The 19,826-nt window shown below is 39.9% G+C and overlaps 1 protein-coding gene across 4 annotated transcripts in view; it reads left to right on the forward strand.

The window, feature by feature from the left end:
* Nucleotides 1-542: 542 nt before the first annotated feature.
* OTUD7B (OTU deubiquitinase 7B) overlaps nt 543-19,826 on the forward strand; it is a 54,158-nt gene continuing 34,874 nt past the window's right edge. Inside the window, exons 1-3 of one of the 4 annotated variants that reach the window (XM_022564122.2) lie at nt 728-836; nt 16,596-16,809; nt 17,797-17,845. The gene's annotated coding sequence lies outside the window, so the exon portion shown is untranslated. Of the gene's footprint in view, nt 837-16,595; nt 16,810-17,796; nt 17,846-19,826 lie in introns of all 4 variants that reach the window. The other 3 variants (XM_022564121.2, XM_022564125.3, XM_089916294.1) reach the window with 3 other exon arrangements.

A 19,826-nucleotide genomic window follows, 5' to 3' on the forward strand; every position in this document is an offset into this window, starting at 1 on the left:
TAAATAGTGAGTATTTACAGAGAAAAGTATGCGGTTGGCCAAAAAGTTCGTTCGGGTTTTCCCCTAACATCTTACACTATGTTCACTGCAGGAGTGAAGGAGGGAGAGTGCTTAACTGGGTGGAGATTGGTCTGGAAGAAGTGTTAATTTTCCTCCGGTCAGCCCAGAATGATCGTGTAGAGTAACTAGAATTTCAGTCTTCTCAGTCTAAGTATTTTCATCCCTCTCACCTTTCTAGAACTACCCCGCCTCTTTCTGCTTCTTCCCAAAGGGCTGTGTCCAACTGACTACACCTCAAAGTCTCAAGAGTCCACCCAGTAGCCCTCCAGCTCCGGTTCAAGAACTCTCCAGAACAGGGGCTTTAGGTACACGGGCCAGGAAAACACGGGGTCACGCGCGGGGCAAGCGCCAAACTGGCCGCAGCTAGGGGAGTGGCGCTAAGGGCGGGGCTGCTACGGGGTGGGGCGGGGCGGGGCTGGGCGGGAGGAGGCCCGGGGGCCGCTTGGGTGTCACCACCAACCCGCTCCGGCCGGAAACTGGCGCTTGTTTCCGGCCGGACGGCCGAAAACCACCGATCCTGAACCAGCAGCCGGAGTCGAGTGTGGAGCAGGCAAAAAGCCACTGGGGGAGGCCAGTCCAGATCAGTCCCGTCTGGCTCCAGCTCCTGATCCTGTGCGGAACAACAGCGGCGGTCTCAGTCTCTGCCACCGCCTCCGCCTCCATCGTCGACGGGGGAGGGGCCGGCCGGACCCCGGGGTCACAGCAGAGGAATGAGGAGAGGCAGCCGGGCCCCGCGCTCCGCCCCGGCCTAGGGCCTTGCCCCGGGAGCCGCGAGGGTAACGGAGCCCCCGCCTTGTCACCCTCCCCCGTCTGCTCCCGCCCCTCCTGCCTCTTCAGACTCCCAAACTCTGACCCTCTGATCGCCACTGTTCTCCATCTCCTTTCTGATTATATTTCACCCTGAGCCACCTCCTCTCGGCACCCCCTCTTCGCCCTGACTGTTCCTTGCTTGGCCCCAACCTTTCCGCGGTTACTCCTCCCTTTCACCTGCGTCCCGCCTTCCCAGCCCCCCTTCCCCGTTCGTGGCCTCCCTTCGTCAACTGTGCTGGGCAGTTTGGACGGTCCTCCCTTATCAGCTAGACTTTCGGGGAGAGATGGTGGAGTTTTAAGGTGGCTAGGAGTGCAGGGTACTACCCTCATTGTAGGATAAAGTTCATTTTAAAGTCTCAATATAAAAGTAAAATGAAAAGAAAACAAGCTGTTCTCCCCTATCGATAGCCAAACTGAGGTGCGTCCAGTAATGGAGGAAGGGAGCGAAAAAGAAGTGTGTGTGTGTGTGTGTGTGTGTGTGTGTGTGAGAGAGAGAGAGAGAGAGAGAGAGAGAGAGAGAGATTGGTTCTAGGGCAGGCTTATGAACTTTAGAAAAAAGAAAAGTTGCCGTGAGCCGATGGAAACTTTAGAAGCTGATGATGAGTAAGCCGGGGGCTGCGTGATCTCACTCCTCTTCTCATAATTACTAGGTTAACGGTGTGGCTCCGGTCGGGATGGAACGGGATTTGTTTACTGGGCCGGCGTATTTTTAGCTTGTCGGCTCACAAGGACCAGCGCTCTGAGTCTCTCTCTCCGCCTCTCTCTTCCCCTCCGTCTTTCCTTCTCTCTCTTCTTCTTTTTTTCCCACCCCTCCCCCCGCACCCCCCCCACGGTCTAGATAGTCTCTCTGGAGCCCAGGTGGCTTCTCTGAGCACAATACAGATATAAAAATTAGGTTCAAAGAAATTTTCTGTAAGAGGTTCTCCCCAGCTTTTCAGGGAGTTTTCTTTTCATGAATGCAAAGGCAAAAATTAGTTGACTTTTAGTACATATATGTATAAAATACTTTATAGAAAATCAGAAACGGGTAATGTTCAGTCTTTGGCTTCTCATACTGTATATTTAGATCTTAGAGGACGCTGGATCCCTTTGTCTTTCAACCTATTTCTAAAGTGGGAAAGGACAAAGTAGAGAGAAGAGGTAGTGACAAGGCGGGTCCAAAAGGGTAGTTAGTCCTAAATCTTTTAAAAACATTTTCTATACTGTATAACTTTAAAAAACAGAAACTTTCTTTCCTAATAAATGAGATTGCATTCTTGATGGGATGGAGAAGACAGCAGGGGCTTATGCTGGGTGCCTAGGGAGAATCAGACTTGTAATTAAACATTTGCTGTGCATAATTTACAGATGAATACATTATGGGCAAACAATTATACTCTTTGTCCCCATTGTTTTTCCGAGCCTTTCTTTTAAAGGTTAGTAACCAACCTGCTGTGCTAGTCTATTGATATTTTGAAGGCTGGACAGAACTGTAAAATAAATGAAATTGATGTTGCTCATCTGGAAGCTGAATACCAGTCTGTTCTAATTTCCACTAGCTACCCAGCATGCCTCAGAGCACCTCCCTGAGTTAGTGGCCAGTTACTATGTACTTAGAGATTACAAATGAATACACATATTAGCTCATGCTAGGAATAATTGAAATGATAAATACGCTGAAAAGATTTTCCAAAACTGAAATAGATTATTTTTCGATTTTTTCCATTTCGGATTATCAGCACCTTTCTACCGATAATCATCCATTAACATGAATAATTTAGAGTTGAACAGATATCCACTTTGGACAGTACGCATTCAAGCAGGAAGGAATGATGGAAGGAAGATAGTTTCCAAACTGTTACTATTTTTGTTGTTGTTGTTGCCTGCTTTGACTTATCCCTTTCATTTAATGCCAAAGACTCCTTTGTGAAGAAAAAAAGTAAACCTTTGCCAAAGAAAGGGCTGTCTACTGACTTGTATAAGGCAGGCTGACCAGTAATGAATGTTAATTACTAGTTGGACTTTGTCTAGTTATGTTACCAACAACGTGGAAATTTTCCTGAAGCTTTATTTCGTTAATCTCTTTCTTTTGCGACCCCTATTGAAAATGATTTAATTTGAAGGGTAATATCTAATTTTTAAAAATCACACATGCTGTTCCAGAGTCTGTTGACTATCAATAGTTGTTTTAATTTATGAGTTAGTTCACGCCAATATTAGTGATGATATCTGGCAAATTCAATTCATATCTGTATTTAGCAACTTCCCCTAGTTGAACTACATATATTATTCCAGGGGTTAGGGGTGGGGATTGAAGGAGTGAATAAACTCTCGGAATAAGTGTAGGGCAGCCCAATAGCCCATCACTGTTTTCAGTTCTCAGAAGGCTTTGTTTGGAATTTTGAGATTCAATATATATGTAACTAAGTGAATTATGATGGAATAACTCAGTATTAAAAATAAGTTTTCAGACTGTTACGGGGGCACTAAGTGCCACTTGTTAAAGTTTTAGAGCTCCTGAATGTCTCAAGCATGCTAAGTATGCTGGCAGAGGACTTTATAAGGGAACACACGTTCTCCTTACGCCAGACATTCATCCCATCAAGGGAAAAATCCTGAAACAATGCTTTGAAGTGTGACTTCAGCAATATCTTTCCTATGCAAACTTAGGAGCTGTGGAATGGCAGCCTGGAATCTTTTCAACAGCCCCTGATAAGTCAGACAATTAAAATCTGTGTAACTAGAATGCAGATGCAGGACAGTTTTATCATGAATGCCTGAAATTAGTTGATTTTTTAATATGATAGAAGAAGGAAGTTGATTTTTTTTTTTAAGTTATAAATCCTTGCTGAATAATGACTGAACACTCCTGTGGATAAGGCAGTTTCCAAGTGTCAGTGACAGGCTTTGGGGAGATATAAAAGTTGTAAAAACAGGTGTTCTTGCCCTTGGGACAAGGGTGATGTTGGGGAAGGCAGTATGTAAATGAGAAAGCAGACTATTATAAGCTTTAACATTTAAGAAAAAACATATAAACAAAACCAAGTTTAATGTGCTACAAATGAAGTATGTAGAGACTAGAAAATTCGAAGTAACAAAGTATGAATGAAGTAAATTAGGGAAGATTTCTGAGTCAGTAAAATTTGAAATGGACTTGGGAGGCTATGGATTAGAGTCATAATGAGGCATGGGCTATGGAGTTAGATGATCTTGGTTCAACTTGTGGTTCTACTTTTTACTAATGTGACCTTGGGCAATTTACTTCTCCATCCTTATCTATATAATAGGTGCGAGCATTCCAATAAATAAAATAATTATTCTGTGTTAGGAGTAAAAGGAGATAAAAGATCTTCTGGGCAGAAAGTATAGAATGTACAGTGTGCAATGATGGTATGAATGACTAAGTTGTGTTTGTGGGGAGAATAAATGAGAATGACTGGAGAGAATGTGGGTTGGTCAAGTCATGGGTAGAGCAGGCGAGAGGGTGGCGGGGACTCAGATGGATGCCAGACTCTGTTGGGTGTTGATGAAAGGGTCAATAGAGTCATTGTAGGTCCTTGAACAAAGGATGGATTTAATGAGAAGTATTGAGCCCTCTGATCCAAGAACTCAGGGACAAGGAGTCAGGCACTGGTAAATTGTGACTCTCCTACTTCTCTTCTGGACCATCCTGGCCTAAAGAGATCAGCCAGGAGACATAAGATTCCTTGTAGAAATTTTTGTATTTACACACCTTACTCACTATGTTGAGCTCTGCTTGTGACTGTCTGATGTTGTACCAACCTGTGGGGAAGTCTCAAGGCTATGTCTGGATTCTCTTCAAGAGCTTATGGTAAGGGCAGTGTCATGTTTCCAGTGCATTGAACTTTCAGTCATCTCTGCTATTGTAGGGAGCACTAGTTTAGGTAATTCAGAACTTCAGAAAGAAATTTCTCGGTTTGAAAATGCATTATTTTAAAAACCAGTCATCTCTGCTATTGTAGGGAGCACTAGTTTAGGTAATTCAGAACTTCAGAAAGAAATTTCTCGGTTTGAAAATGCATTATTTTAAAAACCAGACTTATTTTAGTGTTTTGGGGATCATACTGATGAAATGAATTGGCATTTCTAAGCCTGAATTACCTGATAGTGAGGAAAGTATACTGATGGTGAAGAAACGTCAGTCTTGAATTAAAGATTTTGCCTCAGAAATCCATAAAATGAAAAGTCCATATGAGGGTAATTAAGACTGGGCTATACTGAGTATGTTAATGAAGACCAATTTCTTTTCAAAATCTGTGTGTGTCCAATGTGGCCTCAGGCTGTCTGCCTTATTCCTAAGAGCTATTGGTAGAAGATGCCTATGTTGCAGCCTGAATAAGTCTTTACTCACAATATCTGGAAGAGTCCTACTGCGTGATACTGCATTGTTGAAGATTAAGCTGGCTTTTTTTTGAAGGACTTGGGCTTTGTAGAGGCTCTTCAGATATTAGCTCCTTTGAAAATCTATTAGATTTTTCCTCCTGAAGTAAACTTGTTTGAAAATGTGGCCAATTTAAGAAAAAAAAAAAGGAATGAGGAGAAGTCCACACTTAAGAAGTAAACAAAAAAAATCACACAGCTGTTCTTCCATCCTTGTTCTTTCAGTTGACTTGCTTTCCTTCATCCTTGCCTACCCCCAGCCTTCTCATAATCATTACCAAACTATGTGCTTGTGATGTCATGGGCACAGGATTATTATTTACCACTTAAGTCAGGAGATTGAAGTATTTCTGAGCTAAAATTCAGAGGTGGAAAAATCAGTCATCTTAATTTATACAGTTTAGTTCAGGATTATTTTTAACTGTGTTTTTTAGGATTATCTCTTATACCTTATACTATAAGAAATAGTTTTTGATAGGAGAGACTACTAAGCTGTTATTTTTAGTGACCTGCTGTGAATTTAGTTCTACTAAGTGGTATGGAGGATTAGGAAAAATGACAGTTTTGTGCCCTTGAAGAATTTACAGCCTAGTTGGGAGTAAGGGTAATAGGAAGGAATGAATACCTATTGAGCCTCTTTATGCCAGAGAAAAATTTAAAGTGTGAAAGTGTATTATCATTTGCATAATACAGACCTCATACCATAGGTATTTTGGGAGAAGAGTACTCAGGTAGTTATGAGTGATGTCACAGAGGAATTGTGACTTACTCCAGATCTTAAAAAAAATTGTATTAGGTACAAGAAATGAAAATGAAGCAAATAACAAAAAAATCATTTAAATTTGGAGCTGAGAGGGATCAAGCAGAAGCCTGGGCACAGGAATATACTTGGAATGTTCTTGGGGCAGTGATGAGACTGACCTGAGTCGCAGTGAATAGTAGTAAAACACAGGTGGTTAGGATGGTCTGGAGCTATGTTTATAGAGGGTCTTAAAAGTCAGGCTTATAAGTTTAGATCTTAAACAATGGAAAATAGCTAACCACTGAGAATTTTTTATTAGGATTGTAATATGATGATATTGGGAAATAGATTGGCTTGGAGGGAAGGGAGATTAGCAGCTGGGATGTGTGAGGTGATGAGGCCTGAGCTAGAGTTGTGGAGGGTGGGTTAAGGAGGGGAAAGAGTGACAAAGAGATTGTGAAGGAAAAAATTGAAATCAGTGCGGGCTGGATGTGGAAGATGATGGAGAGTGTTCAATCAAACATAACGATAGCATTTTAAGCCTGGGTTTCTGAGATACTGACTGGGGTAAAGAAGTTAGGGAGGTTTCCTCATTTCTTAGGGAAATATGATGAGTTCAGTTTGAGATGTTTTGGATTTAAAGTGGCAATGAAACATCCAAATGAAAGGTGTTCCAGTTGTTAGAGAAGAGCCTACAGCTGGTGGAGAGGTGGGGGTTAATAATGCTTGAAAGTGTGGTTTTGCAGTTCATCAGCATAGATGTGGTAGCTGTAGCCAAGAAGATGAATAAATTCTCTGAAGACTAGAGTTTAGGGAAAGAGCAGAAGGCCAAAGATAGTGGTACTGATAAATACTACTATTCTCCACTCTTCAGGCCATCTTACTTGAGTTTTTCTGCCTCCTTTCATGTTTTCCGTTCCTCTGCTCCCCACTCCATCAAATATCCATTGAATGTCTCTTGTAAGCACTGTCTTAGGCACTAAGGAAGCAGATGAGTCAGACAAGATCTCAACGTCCAAGGGGGTTATGGGTCTAGTGGGAGGAGAGAGATGTGTCAGTATATAGATGGAATGAAGTGTGATAGGTATTGTGTTAGAGGTATGTAGCGGGCAGAGTGGGGGCCTAAAGGTCAATTCTGCCTTGGACATTCAGAGGTTGGAAAGTGCCTCCCAGAGGAGATGATATTTGAGCTGAGTCTTGAAAGATGAGTTAAGGATATACCCTACAGATGAGAGAGAGAAGTACACTCCAGGCTGAGAAAACAGCATAAACAAAAGCTTAAAGGAACGAAACAGTCAGGCTTCTTCAGGTAACTTTTAAGTAATTATTATGGCTGGAGGACAGGGTTGGAGGGCAGGGAAGAGGCTGGAGAAGTAGGTAAGGCCGATCATGGACAGCTTTATCTTGTGCTACACTAAATGATAAGCCATTTAAGGGTTTTTTAAGCATTAGGTGATAAAGTAAGTTTTGTGTTCTAGAAAGATTATTTTGTTAGTGGTATATAGAGGGTGGATTGGAGAGGAACGAAGCAAAAGACTTTTAAAATAACTTTATTATGTTTAACAGTAATACGTTTGTTGTTGAGTGATCATGTTTGTGGAATCATGGAATCAGAGAACTAGAGGGACCGTTAGGCTTCTTGGTGTCCCTCATTGATTTTCCAACGGAATACCTGAGATTTACTTAGGATCACAGAAGTAGTGAAGTGATAGCTTGGTCTGGAATTCAGTCTTCAGTGGCTGTAATGAGGTAGGTGATTAATAAATGTTAGCTCACCTCTCTCATTCCCTCACAAGTCCCGTTGCAGTGTTTGTTCCATTCTGCCACACTGCATTGAGCTAGAAGACAGAAGGACTTCTGTCGTTTCACTCCATTGTCCTTTTTACTAGTCCAAAGTGAACAGTGGTATTTTCCCAGGTCTGACTGAGGAAGATCTCTTCTGAGAGTACCATGGAGAATAGGGACTTTGACCTGGGGCAGTTGGATGCCCTGGAGTGGTGTGAATAGGATGTTAGGATTCTTCAGCGATAGTGATTCAAATGTAGAAGAATGTCAACGTATTTGTGTTATTGTGTGCGTAGATGTATTTATCTCTCCTGCTAAGTTGCCTTCAAGTTTTCTTTTAAACTTAATTTAAAATTGTACCAATGAAACTTTGGTAAAAGAAATAAGCTATGATAAATTGGGCACCGACAAAAAGTATATCTAAAAAACAAGATTTGTCATTATACTTGGATTCTAAGTCTTTCTTCCCCATGTTTTTAATTTCATTGGATTTTTGTGAAGGTAAATTATTTGGGTTTAAAGTGCGAAGTAAGAGTTTGGATTTTGCGTTTTAGTCTTTTTTGCTGGAGAAAAACAGAACAGGATAGAGGACATCTTAGAGGTCCTTAGATTCCCCTGGGGAAAGTTGGGACATGAGGGGATGTAGAAGGATGGATGCCTTCCACTGGTAAGTCTTCATCGAAACTTAACTGAATTATGATTTCTCTACTCCTTTCTCTGGGCTCTGTCAACATCTCCAGAGAAGGGCCTTGGATTGGATACTGTCCACTTCAGCAGAGCTGCCAATTCTTAATTCTTTCTCAAGTGGGCAAGGGTACATTTTGTTTTTGTTTATGAGTGTTTGGGGGAGGGGTGGGGAGAGAGGCGGCATGGAATAGCTACTCACAGTGAGTCTTTATCTGAATTCCTGTGTAACTGGAAGTTTCCTTGGCTTTGTTTTGCGGCATATGACTTGGTTACAGGGCATTTAAGCTACGTGGGAAGGTGGTTCTCTCTCCCTTCAGTTATCTGACCTAGGATGGCAATAAAAACTTCCTTTCTGTCCATATATGTCAGCCTCCACCTCACTCTGTTCTAAGTGCCGTTTGTGCACACTAGGTGGGGGATCTGAAGGACGCTCTTCAGTCTAAAACTGAGCTTATCAACTGTTCCCTTAAAGTTTAGGGGAACCAACCTGCTCCTGATTATTTTTGTGTTAATGACTCCCCTATTCTTCCAGTTACCTGGCCCTTTCTTAATTTAAAAATTTTGAATACTAAGATATTTTAAATATTTAGAAAAGTTCAGGGGAAAAAACCCTAACACAATTTTGAGCCCACAACCCAAATTTAATGAATATTAACATTTTGTCATATTTGTTTTAGATCTCTCACTCTCTTTAAGATATAAACTGTTAGGTATTAGATATAGCCAAAGTCCTACTCTGCATCCTTATCCCCTTCTTCTTTCTTGGGAAATGAATCCTGTTCTGAATTGTTATGTATCATTCCATTTCATGTTTTATACTTTTTAAGAAAATGTGTAATATAGACACAAACAACATATAGTTTTATTTTGAAATCATAAAGAGTCATACTGCACGTATATTTTGGCAACCTTTTCTCTCAACATTGTTTTTCACATTTGTGTACATGTAGATCTAGTTCATTTAATCACCTTAATCTTGATGCCTTTTTCCTCTACTGTCCTCCCCACTTGCCTCATGAAATAATCCTACCCATCAGAGTCCCAGTTTAAACCCTGTCTTCCATGAAAACGTTCCTGTTTTTTTTTCTCCTGCAGGCTGTGATCTTTCCTACTTCTGAATCCGCCTATCATTTTATTGGTACTGATCTGGTGGTGGTTGTATATTCTTGTATTTTAGTTTATTTGTGCCCTTAGCATGGCTCTTCTACTATACTGTGAGCTCCTTGAAAGCAGATAAGTAGTTTCTTTTATCTTTGTATCCCTCAGGGGCTTGCCACAGTAACATAAACATAGTAGGCATTTAGTCGCTATTAGTGACTAAATGGTTAATTAATGAATAAAAAAATAAAGACAGTCCTTTGAGTTGGTGAACTGTTTAATTATGAGTGATATAGTGGCCCTAATGAAAAATAAAGCTTATAAAGAAACATTCAGCACTGAAAATTATATAGAAATGCACATAAAAGTTGAGAGCAGTCAAGACTAACTTCCTGTAGGAGATGAGAGCAAACATTCCCTGAGAAATGAAATAGGAATTGATTGGTGATATCATCCCAATGAGGAAACTCCTGGGAATTGATCCTGATGGTATTTGAGGCAATGTGCTCCTGGGGCCAGACACATTTCACTAGCTCTCAAATTCTGCTATTGTCATCAAGGTCTTGACACCTTCACTGGAGATTTATATTGGCATTGGGAAAAAGCAGGCTATCTGTTCACTTAATAAATACTGCTGAGAAACAGGAATTCTTAGGCCTCTAAAAAAGAAAGCCTAAATAATGTACACATTTGTACATATATATGTACTTATACTTTTAACAGCACCTTTTTTATTGATGAGACCAGATTGTATCTCAGCAAAATATTTTTAAGCTTTTAATTCTGGAATGTGTAGTACCAGTATAACATTGTTTAGGCCTCACGGAAGCCCTTCCCTCCCCCCCACCAGGAAGAAATTAAATGTTAAGTTGAACTATAATGAAATTGCAATTTTAGAGGTAAAGTAAGTAAAATATCACCAATGGTTATTGCTTAAACTTATGTTTATATGTTAAACGGTTATTATGTTTAATGGTTATTATGTTAAATGGTTATTGCTTAAGCTTATATTTAATGGTTATTGCTTAAACTTAAACTGTGGTTAAACTTAACATGTCACGTCTTGATTTCCTATGGGGGTTCTGAAGAACATTATTATGGACCTTTCTGAGGGCTAATTCCAAATCTATTTATAATTCTAAAATGCACTTCTGAACTTTAATTTACAACCGATTATCTTTTGTAGTTATCTTTAGCTCAAATTTTTGATAAAATGTTCTTATTTCTCAGCACACATTTAGTATATTTGGGAAGGTTGTAGGGGAATGTGTGAAGGTTATAGGCCAGAGTACCTGGAAGATAAGGCTGAGATGAAAACTTACGCTGTCAGTAGCTACATATAATTGATTGAATTGGCTTTAATGAGCTTGCAGTTCCTTTGAGTAGATGACTACCCCACTATCCTTTCCTGCCACCCCCATGTCTCTTCTCTAGTCTTCATAAGGGAGATCTGGTGGTGCGAAGAGAAAATTGCTTGTGACCCTTGATTTTATTGATATTTGGAGACTTAACAGGGAAGAGGGTAAGAGCCCTGGCTCCTGGCACCAGATTCTTACCCATGGTTCCCCAAACAGTTCTTAGGGTAAGAGCGAGGAGGAATGCGGAAATCAGGAGAAAGAGCAAAGAAACAGAGTAGAGAGCGAGAGTTAGCAGAGGAGCAGAAATGGGAAAAAGGGATATGTATAAAAATTTAAAGAGGTTCTGTTTCCTCTCATCGTTCAAAACCGCTTAGAATTCTTTATAAACCTTGTACCTAAACTATATCAAAGTTGTATCCAGGCCACATACCTACTTGGAAAACATCATATATAGACGTCAGCTTTGAAGGTATCAGCTTTGTGTTCTAAAATAATTCTTTGAAAAGTTAGGTCATTTTAAATGAGTTGGTCTGCTAGTGCCTTTTGAATCATTAATAACTGACTTCAAAGGAAAAGAAAAGAATTCCTCTGAGGCTTTAGAATGAGTATGTCTTGATATTTACATGAAGATAGTCCCAAGTGAGGAATGGAGGCAAGACGATGGGAAAATATAATGCTACTAACAAAAATATTTTGGATCGCATGCTCGCATTTAAAAACTTTAAGGCTCTAATGAGTTCCTTTGTGAGTGTTTGCTTTCATCTTCTTTGAACTAGGAGCTCACCTGGCTGAGTGTTTGGACTCTTCATTTTCTGAAATTTTCCATCAGTACTAAGGACAAGATTATCTGATATGAAGAATACTTGGTCCCTGTTTACTGTCTAGGGATAGAGACTTCACACACTCCTCAGAATTCTGCAAATAGAATTTGAGAGTTAGACTTAAGATTGGCTGCATCCTAGTTTCTTTGGATGCCTAAAATAAATTCCTAGCTATTTGACACAAGGTGACCTCTCATTTTAATATTAAGTTCCTTCTCTCTCACATCGTCTTTGTAATTTTTGGTAATATACTAGTTCATTATGGAAATTAAGATTGAAAAAAATCATCTACGCAGATTTCCCTTGATGTTTGCTGTCTGGCTGAGACTATAAATTCCTTTCTACTGAACACCTGCTGTGTACTGGAATTTGGACAAGATGCTCTGAGGAGATGCCAAGGAAGTGTTACCCAATAAATAAACTAAACAAGTAGTAGGAGACTTGGCCCCTTGGGAATATATATTCTGGGTTAAAATAGGACATAGTGTTATATATTTACACACACATATTTAGAAAAAAAGAAATACAGGCTATGTAGTATTATGTATAATCTCACGTAGCATTTTAGAATGGAAAGGAAATTTACATATTGTCATCATTGTCTGGGTGAGGAAAATGAGGCCCAGAATATTTAAATGACTTGTTCAAGGTAGTTACCCTCAACAACAAACATTTTGTTAGATATCTGCCCTCTGAAAAGTTAGGCCTCAGGTATAGAAAAAGTTAAAGTTATCAAGAACTTAGTAAGTTATGAAGACTGAATGTTTGCATAAAAAGATAAGTAGTAATACAAAGTCATGGGCATTACGTGTCCAGTGAGGGGTACAGTTATATAGAGTTATACAGAAGTTTAGAGGGAGTGGGTAGGGAAAGTTTTTACCCTTAGGATAATCTAGGCCTTAGAGAAGAGAGAAGACTGGGTAATTATACAGGGGAAACATTCAAAGTATGAGAACTTTGAGCTGAGCCCATCTTGCTTGGGAGGCAGAACAAGTAGACATAGTGTTTCACCTAGGAGAGCAATGAGATTAATAAAGTTGGAGAGTTAGGTAAATTGGAGAGGGCCTTAAATCTGAGGCCAAGGAGTTTGGTTTATCCTTACAGTGAAAAATTCCTGAGCAGGGAATTGTATATATAAATTAGTATTTTAGGAAAATTGATTCAGCCGTGTGGTGTGAAATGGAGGAAGAGAGAGCAGTTAGAGGACTGTTACAAAAAGTCTCTACAGGGGTGATGGGAATGGAGAAAGGGGAGAGATTCAAGTGATTTGAAGAAAACTAAATAGAATTTGGTAACTGCTTTTATGGGAAAGGGATAGATAAGAACAATGCTCATGTTTTTATTCTGGGTTATAGCAGTAGGGGAGCTGGATTTGGTTGGTTTCTGATCTACTCTCCAAAGGGATACCCTGGTGGAAGCAAGCACTGAGTCTAGCCCAACACTCAGATAATACTGAATACAAAGAGTTTAAGTGGCTGGTGTGCATGTCTCGTAAGTAGTGGAACTTGGTGTAGAGCCCATTCTTTTGACTGTTGTTCAGTGCTCTTTCTATTATATCATACGACTTACGAGGAGGTGGGTCAGGTGGTTAAAAACACAGAGCAAATGCCTGGAAGTGAAATGGGAAGTTGAAGACCACATTATGATGAGGTTTAACCACAAGCTGTTTCAGTTCTGCATAGATTTTCCTTATATTTAGGCGCTAAATGTGTATACTTCTGTCAGGCTCGTAATGTAACAGTGATCTAGGTTTCTTAGAGCCATCTTCTGAGTTTCACTTCTTCACAGTCAAGGAAAAAGATTCTTTCAGATTTTGGATTTAATTGTATATATTCTCTGACCCCCAATTTTCAAGATAAAATAGTCCTTCTCCCTGCATGTAGTTAGGTTGCTTTGGTTACAAACTATAGGTGAAGTAGCCTCAAAGGCCACATTAGTCTTTTTGGAGGAGGAGAGTTTTGGACCCAAATCTTTCAAGCTTCCCTGTCAGCAGTTATGAACAGTTTCCTTACATAGATCTTATTACCTAAAAAGGGCAGTAAATACTGTGAATCAATAGGGTATTTTTGCTAATGGTGTGTTTTTAGAGAATTGAATGGCCTTCTGAAGAATCCTTTATGTTTTGTTTTTAAATATGTAGTCAGGTATATTTGAGATGTGACTCCTTTTTTTTTTTTTTTTTTTTTTGCGGTACGCGGGCCTCTCACTGGGGCCTGTCCCGTTGCGGAGCACAGGCTCCGGACGGACAGGCTCAGTGGCCATGGCTCACGGGCCCAGCCGCTCCGCGGCATGTGGGATCTTCCCGGACCGGGGCATGAACCTGTGTCCCCTGCATCGGCAGGCGGACTCTCAATCGCTGCACCACCAGGGAAGCCCGTGACTCCTTCTTACTCCCTTTTTTTCCCTTTCCTTTCCTTTTCCTTTCTACCAGGCTTTTATCTATCTGGTAACAGATACCTGCAGATGCAAAATAGCATTTTCTGGATCAGCTAACACTATGTATCTACTATAAGGGTCTGGCACTGTTATGTAATTTCATCAGCCAAGATTAAATATTCTTGGATTTTATGTTAGCTCCCTTGTAGTCAGCATATTCCAATGTTTGGCTTCTACAATTCTTATCCCATTTTAATCCTTGCCATGACTCTTCTTTTTTTTTTTTTGCGGTACGCGGGCCTCTCACTGTTGTGGCCTCTCCCGTTGCGGAGCACAGGCTCTGGACACTCAGGCTCAGCGGCCATGGCTCACGGGCCCGGCCGCTCCGCGGCATGTGGGATCCTCCCGGACCGGGGCACGAACCCGTGTCCCCTGCATCGGCAGGCGGACTCCCAACTACTGCGCCACCAGGGAAGCCCCATGACTCTTCTTTTATAACTTGTGACCTGCCTGGGGAATAAAGGGAAGAAAACTTTGCTATTTAATAGTGAAGCCCCTATCCTGAGCTCTACCAAGTGTTTTATATAATCACCTCATTTAATACTGATAACAATTCCGTAAGTTAGGTAGATATTCTTATACCTGCTTGCAGGTAATTCATCCAAAGTATTTATTACTATGTTAATAAAATATTAATTCACCAGAATATTTAGGCGCTGTTTAAGGTGCTGAGGGATATCACAGTGAATATCAGATGAGGTCCCTGCTAAGGCACAGAGAAGTTAAATAACTTGCCCAAAGTCACATAGCAAGAAAGTGGCAGAGGTAGGATTTAGGTATAGAACCGATGGATTCCAAAGGGAATGTCTGCAACAATTATTATCAATACAATATGCTGCTGTTTACATGTACTACATGTTCTCTGTAATTGCACAAATCAAGCTATAAAAATAGGTGGGTTCCCCCAGTATTTCTTTTTAAAAAGGCTCTTGATGAATCTGAGAAAGAAATCTGCCTTGGTGCTGGCAAGCACACCTGCACAGTAATGCTTTTCCTCTCTTCCCCTCCCCTCTACCCACTCTCTCTGAACCCACTCATACCTGGGCATGAACTGGACAGTGAGACCTGCTTTGGCATTTGGATGTGTTTGTGCTTTGAGCACTGGGAGAGTTTTATTTGTTTCCTTGACTTCCTTGCCCGCTTACAAGTTCTTTCTTGTAGCACAATGATGAATAATGTGTTGTTAACCTTGTGATGTGGTCATGCCAGTTGGAATATTTTTTTCTTTTTCCCTTGGTTCTTTCTGATGAGTATGTGACTCTTGGGTCACACTTGCTTTCCACAGTTCATTCAAATAGAGAAGACTTTCTGTATTCAGAGGAATAGAAAATAGTCTCGAGGTTGAGAAGGCTGTTAATATTCAATGTCTTCTGCCCAGCTGAAATCCAGTTTTGTTAGCATTTTAGATTTATTCTTTAGCAAGTGTGATCCAAGAGAATACTTGTTAGATTATGGCCATTATCACCATGTGCCATATCTGGAATGAGTGGTATTCTGGAGTTAGGAGCTTAAAAACAGGCACAGGGAGTTTTTTCATGAGCATTACCTAGCAGAAAGCATTAAAAGATGCTTAAGTCTGTGAGAGTGATGAGCTAAATTCCAGTAGGAGTTGAATTCTAGGGATTAATAAGGTGGGATCAAGTTTGTAAGTGTCAAAACTATTTAGTACTGGGGATCCAGTCAATTTAGTATTTGGATTCCAGGAATATCTGGGCATGGCTCATGAGGTTAATGAGATGATTTATGTGGGTGTGTCTAGCCTAGTGCTTGATACTTGATATGGTGCACAGTAAACGTTAGTTAAATCTTAAAAAGATACTTGAATGCTGAGTATTATCACTTTGTCTTCCTAGGGCAGCTTCCTCATCATTAACTGTTCCTTCTTTAGAAGAGTATTTGTTGAGCCTTTACCTGGGGGTAAAGCATTTGGGAAAGGGGTTGGGGTAACAAAGATTTATAATATCAGATTCTTGCTGAGACTTAACATTTATAAATTGAATCAGTTAGGCCTAGCATATAAGGCGGTATTTGTGATTTTGCTTTGCTAGAGTCAACCCTTTGCTTTTTTGATAGAAATAACTTCTTGACCCGTTGGTAGAATTAAAAATGCTTGCTTTTCAATTCCAGTTAAACTGGGTTTGATTTTTGATATTTGAGATAGTTGCCTATGATATTTCCTTTTACCCCCTCCATTTTTTTTAGTAAATAAGATAATATATTTGAAAGTGTTTTGTGAACCACAAAGCTAGTGGTTGCTATCACCACCACCATCATTACTAATAATAACATTAAAAATATTAATGGAATGGGATTCATTTTTACAGGGGTTGGTTTCCTGGATTAATTTCAAGGAGAAGAACTCAGAGGACAATGGGATATTTGCCAGATGACTTGTGTACTAATTGATACCTTTTGTAGTTTTTCTGGAAGGGAGAAGGAAAAGCAGATACCTGACACCCTGAAAACTTGGCCTGGTGCTATGTCTTCATGAAGGGTTACCTATACTATACCTGGTGCTCTGTGGTGGCAAGAAAATTTAACAGGATTTATCATCTGTTTGACCTTAGAGGCTTATAGTACATTTTACTGGAAGCATCTGTCTACATAGGAAACAACTCATCCCAGTTTATTGGTAAGATCAACCACATTCCTATATTATGGATCTTATAATAAATAACAAAATTATGTTGGTCCAGGATAGTATCTGCCTGGCCTCCCAGTGTAGGAAGATTGAGGAAACAGTGCCTTTGACCAAAATATTTGGTTAGGTGTTATCATTAAAGCCTTTACAGTCAACTTCTGATGATTGGTGTTCTTAGAGAAGACCATGTGATTTTTATAATCCAAAAGAGCAACTTGTTCAGTAAATTTTGAAAAAACCTCTTCCTTGTAAAAATTTCCTTGCCATCCTTTTCTGTCTCTAGGCCTGGCACTCAGTAAATCTTTGTTGAATAAAGGAAGTTAGCTGATACTGATCTTAGGGTTTTCTCTGGAACCAGCCCATTAGATGAACTTCTAGAAAGCAGGGATAATGCCTTATTAGTTGATGCATGATGTGTCCCCTCCGCTTAGCAGACTGCCTGGCACTGAGCGGGTCCTTAATAAGTGCTTATTGAATGATTGAGTCAGGAGGTTAAAGTTTTCATAAGGGGAGAGTTGTGTGACCTCGGTGCTGCTGTGCTGATGTTGGCCCTTCCTAAGAGGAAGAAGAAATGTAGCTTTTCTGCAAATAAACATGAATAAATGTGAATGTGAGGAAAGTGATTGCTTTGATGCTTCCAGGTATTTTACATTTTTGGACAAGGAGAAGTAATGTGTTAAAGGTTGGTGCTTTATCTCTTGGTTTTTATGTTTTATTCTGTTCAAAATTTAGTTATTGCTGTGATTTCTTAACGTATGAGAAGTGTATTATAGCTTCAAACTATCAATAGAAAAGAAAAAATCTCTCCCTATGTCATACATAATTTTATAATTTTGTAAAACTTAAATTTTACAGAACTTCAGACCTTAGGGATATAAGGCTAAGAATACAGTATTTTCAAATCCAGTTTATATTTTTAGTGGTGACGATCAGAACAAAAATGATGATTTGAGCATGTTTTCATGATTTTCTTTATAGATGATTTCCCTTCTCCAATATGGTTTGCTGAAGTGATTAAATTTCCCAGGTACACATTTTTTTCTTTGATATACATCTGTAGAAGTAAGAGATTTATCTGGGTGGCAGGAGGAAAAGACGTTTTCATATATCAATCCACAGTGCAGATTACATGGAGAATTGAAAGTTATCAGTATATATGAAGTCAAGTGAAGATTTCTGGAATGGGAGTTAACAGATTTATGTTCTACACACAGTTTTCTCGCTAGTTAGCTGTGTGGCTTTGGGCAAGTCACTTAATCTCACTCACCTGGTTCTCAGTGTTCTTATCTGTAACTTGAGGGTATGGAATGAAATGATCTCTGATATCCTAGTTCTAAAGTCCATAATTCTAGAGTGCCAAACAAGGAAAATAGACTGACTTTCTGTACCTTACCACCAGCCTTGTTCCAAATAAGACCTGAATGTGAAATGTTAATTATGTAACTATTAGAAGTGTATAACTAGGTAGACTAGACTTGTCAGATTGTATTATATGCTTGTAACTAATTTTATGTGCATAAATATGAGGCTTGCTTGCTTTTTTTAAAAAATAAATTTGTTTGTTTGTTTATTTATTTATTTTTGGCTGCATTGGGTCTTTGTTGCTGTGCGCAGGCTTTCTCTAGTTGTGCCGAGCGGGGGCTACTCTGCGTTGCCTTGCGCGGACTTATCGCTGCTGTGGCTTCTCTTGTTGTGGAGCATGGGCTCTAGTCACGTGGGCTTCAGTAGTTGTGGCGCAGGGGCTTAGTTGCCCTGTAGCATGTGGGTTCTTCCTGGATCAGGGATCAAACCCGTGTCCCCTTCATTGGCAGATGGATTCTTAACCACTGTGCCACCAGAAGCTTGCTTGCTTTTAAAAGAGAAATTATTACCACAAAAGGTACAACCTATACAAATGAATGAGACCCAAATAATGCTCAGGATACCCTGGATTGGAGTTTCTGCTTCTTAACTCTAACCTGGAAATAGAAATACGTGTGTGTTGGCAGGATTGTTGGGGGATGGAGAGGGTGGTGGTGGCTAGAAGACAGTGTGGGTGAATGTGGATAGTAGTTATAAAAGCAAAGTATTAAAGAGTTCTTCAGCTTGTGGACTTTGCATGGCTAGACTGATTTCATTTTGCTATAAATCCCTGGAGAACTGATATGAACCCTGTATTCAAATTCAGAATATGTAGGTCCAAGCTCCTTGCTATCTGGGTATCACTCAAGCTTTGTAAGCTTCTCTCTGTGTATGTGTTTTCCATCAGAAAAGAGGGGATTAAAAATCTCAAAGGGTATATAATTTTTAAAATTGTTATTAAATGAGGCCATATTTGTGAAAGTGCTTTAAAAACAAAAAATTACAGCGAAAGAGAAGCTATTCTTAGTGAACAGACAGCTGTACAAATGTATTTGTTCATATAGACCTTTATTTTACATGTCTATGGGGTGAATGGTGACATTTGAAACCCATAAATATTCACCAGCCTATTTTAGGTATAGATGAGCTCTTAGTTAACCACACACATGGACTACCATGAATAATTTAGAACCACAAATATTTGTTGGGCATCTACTATGTGCCAAGCAGTTTGTTAGGCCTGTTTAGAATTTTTAAAAGTATAAAAGAAAGGTGCCAAGCTCAAGGATCTTAATTCTACCTAGAATGTATCTTGTCCTCCAGCCTTACACATCCTAAAGACTAAGTTTGAGAAACTTCCCTAACCCATCAAGGTAAATTAGTTGCTCCTAATACCTCTTCCTACCCCACTGGGCACTAAAAGCGTGTTTAGATTTCTCACACCATACTGGAGTGCCTTGAAGGTAGGACTCTGGCTTCTCTTCTTCATTTGTATCCCCAGGCTGTGGTGGACCCGGCTTGGTAAATTTTGAATGAATGACTGTTAGTCAAATTGGCGAGGTAAGTATCCGGAAGGCCAACTAATATGATAAGGCAATATATGATAACAGCAAGTGCCAGTGAATTTTTCACATATTGTACCTGTGGGAGTTCAAATGAGGTTTAGA

This window comes from Delphinapterus leucas, chromosome 1 (assembly GCF_059928025.1).
Source record: "Delphinapterus leucas isolate spDelLeu-1000000601 "Yukka" chromosome 1, BTC_Dleu_Yukka2, whole genome shotgun sequence".
Lineage (NCBI taxonomy): Eukaryota > Metazoa > Chordata > Mammalia > Artiodactyla > Monodontidae > Delphinapterus > Delphinapterus leucas.